The sequence below is a fragment of the Nesoenas mayeri genome, assembly GCF_963082525.1.
Source record: "Nesoenas mayeri genome assembly, chromosome: 3".
Classification (NCBI taxonomy): Eukaryota; Metazoa; Chordata; class Aves; order Columbiformes; family Columbidae; genus Nesoenas; species Nesoenas mayeri.
Window position 1 is genome coordinate 35712370 of NC_137544.1, and position 12412 is coordinate 35724781.

Sequence of the window (12412 nt, forward strand, 5' to 3'; positions counted from 1 at the left end):
CTGGGCAACCTGAGGGAATGTCAGGAAGATGGGCCAGGGGAGGTTTAGGTTGGACATTAGGAAAAGGTTCTTCACCTGGAGGGTGGTGGAGCACTGGAATGGGCTCCCCAGGGAGGCAGTCATGGCCCCAAGCCTGAGAGTGTTCAAGAAGGGACTGGACAACACCCTCAGACACATGGTGTGAACTCTGGGGTTGTCATGTGCAGGGACAGGAGTTGGACTCAAAGATCCTTGTGGGTCCCTTCCAACTCAGGACATTCTGTGATTCTACGATTTTATGATCAACTGCCTGGCAGCATCTCCCACCCTAACCTGCGGGGAAGTGACACTGGCTGTTATATTGGTAGCCTCAGCATCTGCTCAGGTTGCCTTTACTGCCCAGAATGAGCTGTCCCAGAATAGCTGAAACTAAAGCAGCTACAGGTCTGTCAGCACACATACCATTACAGGTGTTAGATCATTGACTGTATCGTGTCTAGTCAGATGACTAGATTGTAGGAAAAGTAATGCTAAAGGTCAGAAAACAGTTATAACTCACAGCTGGCTGTAAACTGTGGTGGTGTTTATTTGTTGATTTTGTTTGTTTGCTTGCTTGCTTGGTTTTTGTTTGTTTTGGTTTTTGTTTTGCTTTTTTTTTTTAAAGAAACATTTTATATATGTGCGTGTTTTCTCATGTACACACGCATATATGTGAATGTATATATATTCATAGGTATGTATGTGAATGTGTGTATGTGAATCTATAGATTTGTGGATATATAGCTGTATATGCATGCGTGTGGATTTACACATGCACACATGCATTCACACATAGGCCAACAACCAAAGTAGTTGAATTCACAGTGGTGCCAGAAATTATTATGAGATTTGTTAGAGTGTTTACAATCCAGTTTCCACCTATAGAACACTCCTCTGGCATCATAAACTGTTTTCTTCCCCTAAAATAAGAGTATATAGAAAACAAGAATTGTATCATAGGTTTGTAGGATGACCAGAAAACTTGATGCTTAAAAGAAAACGGAAGTGTAAAGCCATTAAACATTCAAACCCAGAAGATTTCCACTGACTTAAGAATTTTGACTCTTTAAGGTTTTAAGGTTTTTTTAAGGTCTTTAAGGTCTTTTAAGGTTTTGACTCTTTAAATAAGCTGTCATTCTGAAACGGTAGTTTTATGAGAAAATGTCACACTCAGAAAGAAGGCAAGATACATAGAACTTTTTTTAGTAGAGCAATACATTTTTCATGTATTAAACAATCCTGACTGAATGTATTCATTGGCAGGAGGTGGTCAAGCAATGTGGTGGGCTGCCCAGAGGGGCTGTGGAGTCTCCATCCCTAAAGGTTTTCAAACTGGCCTCAGCATGGCCCTGAGCAGTCTCCTGCTTTAAGGTGAACTAGCCCACTTTGCACTTTTTGTACAAGCCTGTGATTTCCAGCTAGTTACCACATGGAGAAAGCATGTAGTTTATGCTGGCCACATGGCAGGCTGTTAGGATTTGAAAAGTGACAAGCTCATTCTACAAGCCCTCAGTAGTGGCTGGCATACTTTTAAGCTTTCAAAGGATCCTGAAGGATTCCTGCCCTCAGTTGTCATCTAGTCCTGTCTTTAGCCGTGTCTAATTTATTACTTTCTGGCTAGCAGCAGGCAGAAGGATGAGGACCTGATTGAAATGGTCCAAGCTTTTGTAGCTTTCTCAGTCTCACTAAAGCACATGAAAAAGGAGGCGGCAGCAAGCCTCTCGGGAGCAAATTCAGCTCTTTCAGCATTCCATTCAGGAGCAGAAGCAGAAACACAGTCATCGCTTGATCCCTGTCCTGCTCTCACAAAGCTCTGGATGTCACCTGCAAGGCCTGATTTTCCCCTCTCCAGCCTGACTTATCACATTTGTGACACCATGGTCAGTGAAACTCCCTCCTCAAAATCCCTGAGCTGAGCCTGGAGGACCGCAAGGATGGTTGCAGGCAGAGCCTGGAGCTCTGGTACCTTGGCACTTCTGTCAGGAGCATTTTCAAGGGTCAGCCTGTTGCTGAAGGGCTGAAGTGTGTGTGGTACCTCCCTCAGCTGCTCTTCACATTTTTCTTGATACCGCTCTGATTTTTATCTCCTGCTCTCTTTTTACTTCACTATTTCCCACCTTTCATGTTTCACTTGTGCAAATAAAGAAAACTTGGTATTAACACTAATTCATTTAGCAAAAATCATATCCTTTGCAAAAAGGGCAAGTTTCAAAGAGACCTGGCAGTAAAATAAACAAGGGGAAAATAAAAAGGGAGCGCTACCCTTTTCTCTGAGCCGCTGAAGTTGTCTTTGATCTCACTGGAGATAATTTTCATCCAGAAGAGGAAAAGAAAACTCAAATGCAAAGTGACGTGGCTATTTACTTAGAAACTGTATATCTCACAAGAAGAAAATCATCTAATTCAAAGAAAGAAAAGTCTAACATTCTGTAGACATCATGGTACTGAAGAGAGATAAATTCATATGGGAAGTAATGTGAAAATATGACCAGCCCATTGCCAGCTTCTAACTGCTATTTGTTCAGTGCTTCTCCAACAAGAAATCAAATGGTGTGGTAACAGCCAAGAAAATCTGGCTTGCATGTCACCATATAAGCAGGAAATTCGAGTAATGAAAACATAATCCTGCAATAAAAAAAAAAAAACACCAAACAAGAAAATAAGAAAAAATATTTGCAGCTCTGAGGAAGGAAAAAGAACTATCCAGAATTTCAACTCCTTCTTTGCACCTGCTAAAGTCAGTAGCACAATCAAGTGTTACAGTATATCATGTATAATAGCATATGACTTTTTTCCCCCTAAGGGACCAATATACTTTAGCTTTTTCTTATTGTCAGTGACTGTTATAATAATCCCTTTTTACATACTCATAACATTCTGGAAAAGCAATTTACTTTGGGAACTAACAATTCTTTAAATCTGGTCCCAGCCCAGAGGCATTTCTGGAAATTTGAAGAAGATGCCATCAAGTATTTCTGAATTGTGTGTAGCTGTCTGTCAAAACATACATTTCTTTACTTTTTTTTTTTCTTTTGTTTTCTCACTCACAACTTTAAACAAGGTAATTTTTTAATAATAAATTGTGTCCAAATCCTGTGCACTTTCATGGACAAATAAATCAACTCCTTATATGTGATTTGAAAATGATTTTTTAATGCATAACACAGTAGTATATTAGAAATATTCAAAGCTAATGATGGTTATGGTTGCCATATTAACTTAGAAATATTAGAGGTTTTGTGTCAGAAAATCCATTTTTCCAGATGCTCACCAGCACAGAAGCCACAGTGAAATATTTTTATTCATGTGTAAACCAGAAGCAGGTAAAATAAGCAGAAAAAAATAATAGAAAGTCACATCTCAATTAAAAAAAAAAAAAGAAAAATCACTTTTCAAAAACACCATCATGTTCAAATATATGCAGGATTTCAGGCAGTGTCAATACTGGAAAAATATATTACTGGTAACCTAGTCACAAACTATCATGCCATTTATTGAATACAGGCTCTGCTTGATGTTATTGAAATTAAAGTTTCTTTAAGGAGCTTGTAAGCATGGGAGATCCTTTCCTTCCTATAGAAATGGAAATGCTAGTGGCTACGAGCACAGGATGTACACCCGCACAGACATAACTTTTTGTCAATAATTGTCTCAAATTCACATGGTTCATGCTCAGTGGAGCATCCCCAGGTGGGTGGGTGGGTGGCTGAGACTCCCTCCCCTCTGTGTAGGATCTGTAAGGCTGTAGTAGCCTGGACCCCTGACCTGAAGAGGTCCCACACACAAGCCCTAAAATTCTGCTGTTCCCAGCAAAATGTCCATGATGCTGGAGCTGGAACCCTGCTCTTACTACAAATGCCTTGTGATTTTCAGTGACCGCAAGTAGTCAAGTCCTTAGTTTTAAATTTCATCCATAGGCCAGGACAGGTTCACCAAGATCAAAACGAAGTGCCAGAAAGGAGGGAGAGGGATGTGGATGTCTGGGAAAACTAGCCCTTACAGAAGAAAAGGGTTGAAATTCCCCATGGACTGTCTGGCTTCATGTTTTGAATGTTGTTCACTTAAATTGGTCGCCTGGTGTAGTCATATCTGCTATAATTGCAGCAGATTGCAGCTGCCGAAACATCTCTTGTATGCATACCCTTTTATTATGGCATATAAGCACAACATTTCCAGTAATGTAAGGGCAGCTAAAATCTCCCATTCCTTGGATGGTGCCTTTCCTCTTGTAGTTTATGAAACATCACTGGAGCAATACAAACCAGAATGAAGTACAGTAGTTACTATGTTAGAAGTTGATGTCACTAGCTATAAGCTCCTACTTGGCATTTAAAAAAACCCAGCCTGTTAAAATCTGAAAAAAAAAAAAAATACACAGAACTGTACTCAAAGTTCAATTTAAAACAACCCACTGTGTTTTTGTCTCTTTTCATTGAACTCTAGCGCCAATTTGACAGTTTCCGTCTAGCCCACTAAAGACTTGTGATATATGATATTTCTTAGCATCCTTTGAAGAAATAACTTGGTTTTTTTAAGAAAAATTAGGGGTTTTTCCATCATAATCTTCCATAACAACTTGAGAGGCAACATAGTTTACAAGCAAAAAGGCCAAGAATGAGTAGTCTGAAGCCACCAATTCATGATGGTCTCAGTGTCACTATTTTTCCAATATTCAATGGGGGTTTTTTTTTAAGAAGCACCCTCTTCTAGAATTATCTTTCATTAAAAAAGAGGTAAATTGCCAGCTTTCATGCCTTTGGAAGGGCACTTGAGAGTCTAAAGTGACTGCAGAAACCTTGAGGCAATTAGAAAAGAAAAAGCTATTTTGAGTCTCATGAAATCTTAAAGCAATCCCATGATTTCTTAGGATATTCTAGAGTTTTGATCTCACACAGCTCATAGTACTGTATTCTTTCCCTAAGTACAATGTGGCTTCTCTTTCTCATTATTTAAATGCAATATTCTATGCTTCAATAAAGACTCAGCCTTTGGAGTTATGCAATCATAAGAAAAATTTTTATCTCCCCTTCTCCCTCCTCATCATTGCAGGCAATATCTTGAAAATATAAAACCTAAAAATTAGGATGTGAAGATTAAAACAAAACAAAAAAAGCAACAAAAAGCAACAAACCAAACATCAAATACACCAAATAGTGTGCTACATTTTTTAAAAGAATCTCTCAATACTTATAGTCTTCCGGAGAACCAGCTCACGGTTTTTGGACCCATGAGGTGAGTACAACTGCAAGTTAACACTTGAAAGAATTAGGTTATTTCTTCTACAGTGCCTTGAAAATGAAAAGCACTGTTTGTCAACAGTTCCACATATTGTTTATACTTTTATATCCCTTTATTATTTGTATTACTGTAGAGCCAGAAAGCCCTCAGTAGTCACAGCTCTTTCTTTTAGTTACTACACACAGCACAAGCAACCCTCATCCCTAAAGACCCCATGGTCTAAATGGATTGCACTGGTCAATTTGTTCAGTTAAGGGTTTTTTTGTTACACTTATCTTTTCTAGTGGAGAAGCACCAATTATGTTTTATCCAAGGATGGCCCAGGAGGCTCTGAGTGGGCATGATTTCAGGCAGGCAAAAGAGCCAGCACTCATCCCCCACTGGAAGAGGCTCTCAGGGATGGCCAGAGCTCTTGTTCCAGGTGGAGCCGCCCATAGGCAGCAAAAGCCAAGGGCTCTGCTGCCTGCTGGGGCACAATATTTACAGGTGCTTAATATATTCCCTGGCTATCCTTTTTACCATCCTCCGGCGGGGTTAAGCACATACATGTACAGCATCATCCAGGATATAGCCAAGATGTGGTGGCATCTACCAGCTATTGAAGTGGTAGCTTAGCTTTCCTACAGCCAATGGGACTTTCTTCATTGATTTAGATATGACATCCATGTCAGCACAAATGTAGCACACAACTTCTGTGTCCCAAGCAGAACAAACATACTTTCTCTCCTCCTCTTTTCCTTGAAAAGAAACACAATTCAGGAAATGCAGATAACAGAAAATTTTAAAATACCCCCATTGAGGTATTAACCAGAATAAGAACCAGCAATCATATTGATTTCCAACCTGATCCTAATCAGGTTTTTCAAAATCTTGCAGTTGCCAGCCATTCACAGACTCTTCAAAGCAGGTCCAAGCCATGCCTGGCTAAAAAGTGAAACACTAGAGAGCCGATAACACAGGAACTGCTGGTAGGAACAGTCATCTGCCCAGCCAGGAAGATATTTATTTATAGAAAAGCCTTTGAACCAGACCACTACATTTTGACATAGTAATAACCAGTTATAGTGAATTCAAAGAGTGGTAGGGTGTAACACAGCCATGCATTATACACCCTATTGTAAATGGTCTCTGAGGGAAAGTCTGTAATTTAGGAAGGTTTGAATGGCAAAACCTGGGTCATTGTAACAGATAGTTTTTCTTAGTTATTTTTATGGAGAGGGTGAAAAAGAAAAACTGGCCTGAAGAATTCAGGCAATGCATGTTTTCATTCAACCTTAGTGAGCTATGAAACCTCCCGGAGCTCAATCCCCTTTGGCCAAATATTTGTTTTAAGATTAATTGTTCACACAGGAACTAAACAGCAATTTGCTGAATGCAAATCTTTTAAAGGATATTGCTGTTCCTCCTCAGGACATTTTTGTCATGTGTTGCTGGCTCTTTTGTATATTCTGCCACCTTCGGGAAGCAGGATTTGAGCAGAACCAAGGAAATGGCTTTTATGTTTGTTTATTTGTTTTTGAAGTTTATGAGTTGGTTTTAGGATTAACATTACAGGACAGCTTCAGGGCTTCGTTCAGAGGTCTCTGTTGTGTTAGATTATTTCACTAAAAGCACTCGGCAGGTGGCAGGAACCAGAGCACAGCTCAGTGAGCAAAAGCTGATCAGTGCTGTCCCCATGGTGTGGCACCACCTCAGGTAGGTGCCCGACTCAGAGGTTGAAAGCTACAGGCAAGAATATAAAAAGATGTGAAGAGGGAAGCAGAAGCTCAGGCAGAGAAATCCTGGCTGCCTGAAGACAGTGGTACAGCCCAGCTTATTTTTTGGTCAGAGAAGAGTGTGACCTAGGCATGTCACCTAACTCAGGTCTAAAGCAAGAAGAAAACCTTGCCCTTACTCCTTGTACAGCCTCCAGTTTTGTCAGATCACTCCTTCAAAAGTCAACCAAGCCTTAAATCTAAGCTCCTTGAGCCATATAGTCAGTTCAGAGTGGGGTGTTCTTCTTTGCCTTAGTAACCCACATCTGAAACCCAGTTTCTGGCCAAATGTAGACATTCCTCATCTTGTTCTAGTTCACATACCCGCATCTTCTGTTTCTCTTAAGCAGTTCATTTTTCACCTCCTCTCTTCTCTAGGCAGAGGATATATACCATAGACAATTTCTCTATTTCAGTTTGAAGCTGTAAATACATATCCCTCTATGAGTTCAGTCATCAAGAGGTGAAGGTTACTGTCCAAAAGATCTGTTACAGGTGGGCTCTGGTGTACGGCTCCAGTCACAGTAAACAAAATGTTCCTTCAGCAACATTAAAAAGTGGGGCAAACAACCAGCCAAAGCCAAATTCAAATATTAGAAACCAAGATATGCAAAACTGAGATTTTAGTAACACCATAGAGTGCTTCCAGGTAATCATCACTGAATAGGAGTTTAAATAAGAACACACATAGTACAACACTGTTTCCTTGTCACTAAAAATGAATTGTTTTCAAATGAATTTAAAATCTCCTCATCTTCATCTGCCTACTGTTTAATGAAATTCTGCCAAATTTTATCTCTGTGATCAGTCTCAGCTCTCTTATCCTAATTTCCTATTGATACAGAATAATCATAACTATGAACTGGAACTCTTGTGTGAGAAGAGCAAGATTTTTTAATGTTTTTCATGGATTATGTTTATAGACTGAAAAAAATATCAAAATAAAAGGAAATATTGACTTAACCACCACTTTATTTACCCTTCTATTTTACACAAGAATTCTTCATATCCCTTGTTCTCTGGCTTCCAATAGACACTTTATTCCCAAAACTAACATTCAAAATCAGCATTAAAAAATGAGGCTTTATCACCTGAACCCCAAAGAACTGAAAAAATCACACATCTTTAAAATGGTGCAGAATAAGCTGTTCACATCTTTTGTAGTTTTATCAAATCAAGCAGTAAGTTGCTTGTGAAATACTTTAAAATTACAAACTTCATTTTATTTTCTTTTTCTTTTTTTCTTTCTCCTTTTCTTTTTCTTTTTCTTTTTCTTTTTCTTTTTTTCTTTTTTTTTTTCTTTTTAATTCTTAAGGTAGGAATGCAAAATTATAGAACTACATGGAATATCAGCAGAACCAAATACTGAGGAATCCAGTAAAGTTACCTACCTGTGACACTAGTTGAAAGGGAAAGCATCGTCAGTATTCGGTGTTTTAAAGAAAGATGAATATAAGGGATATGCCATAGTGAGCTTGATGATTGTCATTTGCTATAAATCACTTCTTCATTACTCTGCAAAGCAACCTACCTGAAAGTAAATCTTAGTATTAAATGAGAATTGAAACTGAAGCCAAAACCAACTAGACGAACAGAATATCCAGACAGCATTCAGTACATAGGGCATTGTTCCACATAATAATCAGAAAGTGATAATTAGCCTCTCTTCCTAGAATGCTTAATTAAACCCCTATGGTGTAACATATTTATATGAGCAATCTCTTTTATGGAAAGAAAAGACTATTTAGATCTATTGATTGACTTAAAGGAACAAACCACCGATTCAATTTCACATTCACTTACGCCGATTAAATTAAAAACATGACAAAGCACTGTTACCACTTACATTACAGCATTAGGGTGGAAAAAGAAAAGCAAACTCTAAGTGACAAGCAGTGTCTCTGTGGGCTCTAGGAGCAGAGTATGAATTGTAATGTGAATTATTTGTTCAGGACTGAAGGCCAGAACATCCAGGTCTGACACATTGTACAGTTTAATTTGGTCTAGAGCATGCTTAAATCTTTTTTAGGAACTACATTAGTAATATTACCATCATGCAGTAATGTCTGGACTTTTTCTAACATTCTCATTCAAAGAACAGTCCAGTTTGTGCTCAGTGTGAGTTAAAGGCCTTTGAAATGCAGACACTGGCTGAGTTTCATATACAGATCTCTGCTAATGTCTCCCCTATCTCAGCTGTCCAATTTAAAACTACACTAAATACTCTACTCATACAGTTCTTGTACAAACAAATCCATTTGCACTAACAGTCATTCAACAACAGTTTTTTCAACCTAATCTCATGTTAATATTGATATTATATAAATACATTATGTGATCAGAAAGAAATTGCTAACAGCCAGTGCCCTCTGGATGATAATACCAGTTATCAACAACTTCCAAATACATTTTTTTTCTCCCCACAGCCTTCTGAGATAAAAAACAGACAAAAATTGTATGTGTAAAGTGACTTGAATTTGGCATAGCTAGAGACTGAGATTCTCTGTGTGAAATATGGGTTTTATTTAAAACAAGTAATTAGTGCAGCTGTTTGAAAGTGTTTAAATAAATCTAATTGCTGCTAAACTATGTTTTCAGAAAGTAATATTTTATGGGTATCATTTTGGTTGGAGATCTGTAACCCAGAGATAAATATTATTTAAAATATTTATTTTACACTCCAGAGGCTAAAAAATGTGTCAAAATCCGACAAGGTTCCTGGCCAAGTTCATGACTGGAATTGAACCAAATACAAAAACAAGTGTAGCTATAACCATACAGCTATTTCCTGGATTCGTGGGTGAACGTGCCAGCCTTTGCCTTTTATATGTTCCTAACAGTCAAGGGTTTTTCCATACCTCCTTGCCTTGCTTACCCTCCCTTTTTGCAGACAAGGCCTGAAAGGACCACAGAATGTCAATAGAAACAGCAGCTCCAGCCTTGGTATCAAGGGGAGAGTTGCTCGTGCACAGGAAGACACCTTGAACAGCATGATAAGCAAGGTTAATTGTGCCAAACCAGATGCAGCATGGAAAACTGGGTCCTCCTGATGATGGGGCAGGGCAGGGAAGCTTGCACCAGTGATTGAATCAGGAATTGAAACCTGTAGCGTCTCGTCTCTCTTCATTATCTACACAGGGAGACCTGCATGACTAGGTTCGATTTAGACAGTTAATTTTTAACTTCTGAAGTCAGGTGTGATGAAGCCAACCTGAAGTCACCACGGGACACAAAAATGCAAGCTGCATCTTTCTGTCTTGAGCTGGGTAAGGGTAAGAATAACAACACTCACCGGGAGTAGCTGACAGTACCATTGAATTCGACCTGTGACCTCTGCGTCATCGCTGTCCTTTTACTTCAAGGTACATAGTTTTACATGAGTTTGGGCCCTATTCAGGGGAGACTTTTACAAATCTCAGACTGTGCTACCACAGTGCTCTATGTAGCGTGCTTCTAACCATCTGAACCATACTTCCAACTCTGCATATGCTCAGTGAGTATAGGTAAATTACCCTTTTTTTTTTTTCTAACGACACAAAAAAAAGAAGCCAAAAGGAACCAATACCAGAAGCCCATCCTGGGAACCTGTCAGAAGTAATACAATTTCCTTCAGCAACTCCAGCATTTGATGTAGTGACTTGTGCCTGAAATGGAGCATATCTTTTAGAAGGTTTAACATAATATGGGCTTTAATTTATCTGCAGATTTTAACAGCAGTTAATGGCCCTTAATTAAAATATTATACCTTGACTTATACTATTTTTTATTTTGTCAACATCCAGATTCCAGATCTTGTGCCCATGACTCCAAAGTTACTGAATATTTTCCTACTGGACGTGTTTCTCTCATATGTATATATATATATACATATACACTCATTCAATCTCATCTTTCTATTTAACCTTACAGATCAAAGTGGGAACAGAACACCACTGTTGCCAATAGCTTTAACTGAAAATACAGGTTTTTCTCTGCTCTCTCATTGCTTCCAGATTTTGATTGTTTTAGGAATAGCTGCAAGTATCTGCATCACAGTGAAGGTGTATTCCTACAAGAAAAAGACTTGAGGTGTCTGGGAGGAGAGCAGAGAGAATAGATCTGCTGATTTTGGAAAGCCACACCTTGTCTTGCCCAGACCCTCAACATTTTTAGATCCTTTTACGATTCGTTGAATCTAATCTCATTCACGATCAGCTGTACTTTATACATGGGTACCCTGAATTCCCAGCGTGCAAAGTCCAGCATTCAGTGCTTCAAAGTACTTCTTTACTAGTGCTTCCTTCCCCATTAACACACAGAGGCATAAAAGGACACTTAATGCAGGGCACAATGTTCTGTAAACAATGGCCTTTAACCCTGAAGTAAAAATGGTAGAGGTTTGGGGAAGCAGGAGCTGGTTCTGTCGTGTTTGGTTGGTTGGTTTGCTTGTTTGTTTTTGAATTTCTTTTATAAATTATATTCAAGTAGCACTGGAAAATCTTAAACTGATCTATCCCCTTAGCTAAGAAAATTCCAGACACTTCATTGAGGGGAGACTATAAAGACATTGTTAATTCTCCAGTGAGACCTGTTATTCTGTAACAAGCTGATTAGTCATCTGGCAGCCGCTCGGTTTGATCTAATCATCCGCAGAATGCAACTGGCAGAAGAGCCAAAACACATCTCCTGCGTGTGGCAGTCTTTCAGGTCTGAAAGTTGTTTCCAAAAATAACAAGAAAAGGAAAGAAAATTAGACTTACTTGGTACCAACATCAAGATAAAAGACAAAAAAAAAAAAAAAAAGAAAAAAAGAGGCATGGCTGAAGAAGATTCATTGCACATGATTTTTGCAAATCTTTTCTACTTGCACTGAGTTTGCTCAGTGCTCAGCTTTTGTGCATCCTGATGTGAAGGTGGGTGCAATGAAGGAGCAGCTGAGTGTGTTTACCACAAGGACAGCTCTCAGCAAAGGCAATTCTGCCAAGAAAATGCAAGTTCAGCCCTCAGAGGGGGAGCCAGGGGAGAAGAGTGCAGTAGCTATATATGGAGAACCAGGCATGGGAGCAGGGCATTGCACAGCACTGCATGTACTTCACTGCTTTCCTGACAGCTAAAAATAGGATGTCATGCACGGGCATCAGTGAAGCGAGGTTTATTAACGAGGAGAAAAATATTTTTTTTTTTACTGTGTTGTCTTACTCTGCTTCATTGCATTAAAAGCTGACTTGATTTTCAGTTCAAAGACCAACTAAAAAAACCAGATTTTTCTTCTATTATACTTCAAGCGTTCATCCATAAGTTCTCAGTAAGCCCGTTTGATGGTATTTATTATATCTTAGCTTGATTCCAATATTTTTATTTTTAACAGCTTAAAAAATACTGCAAAATACCAAATTACACTAGCAGCAAAATATATCAAATCC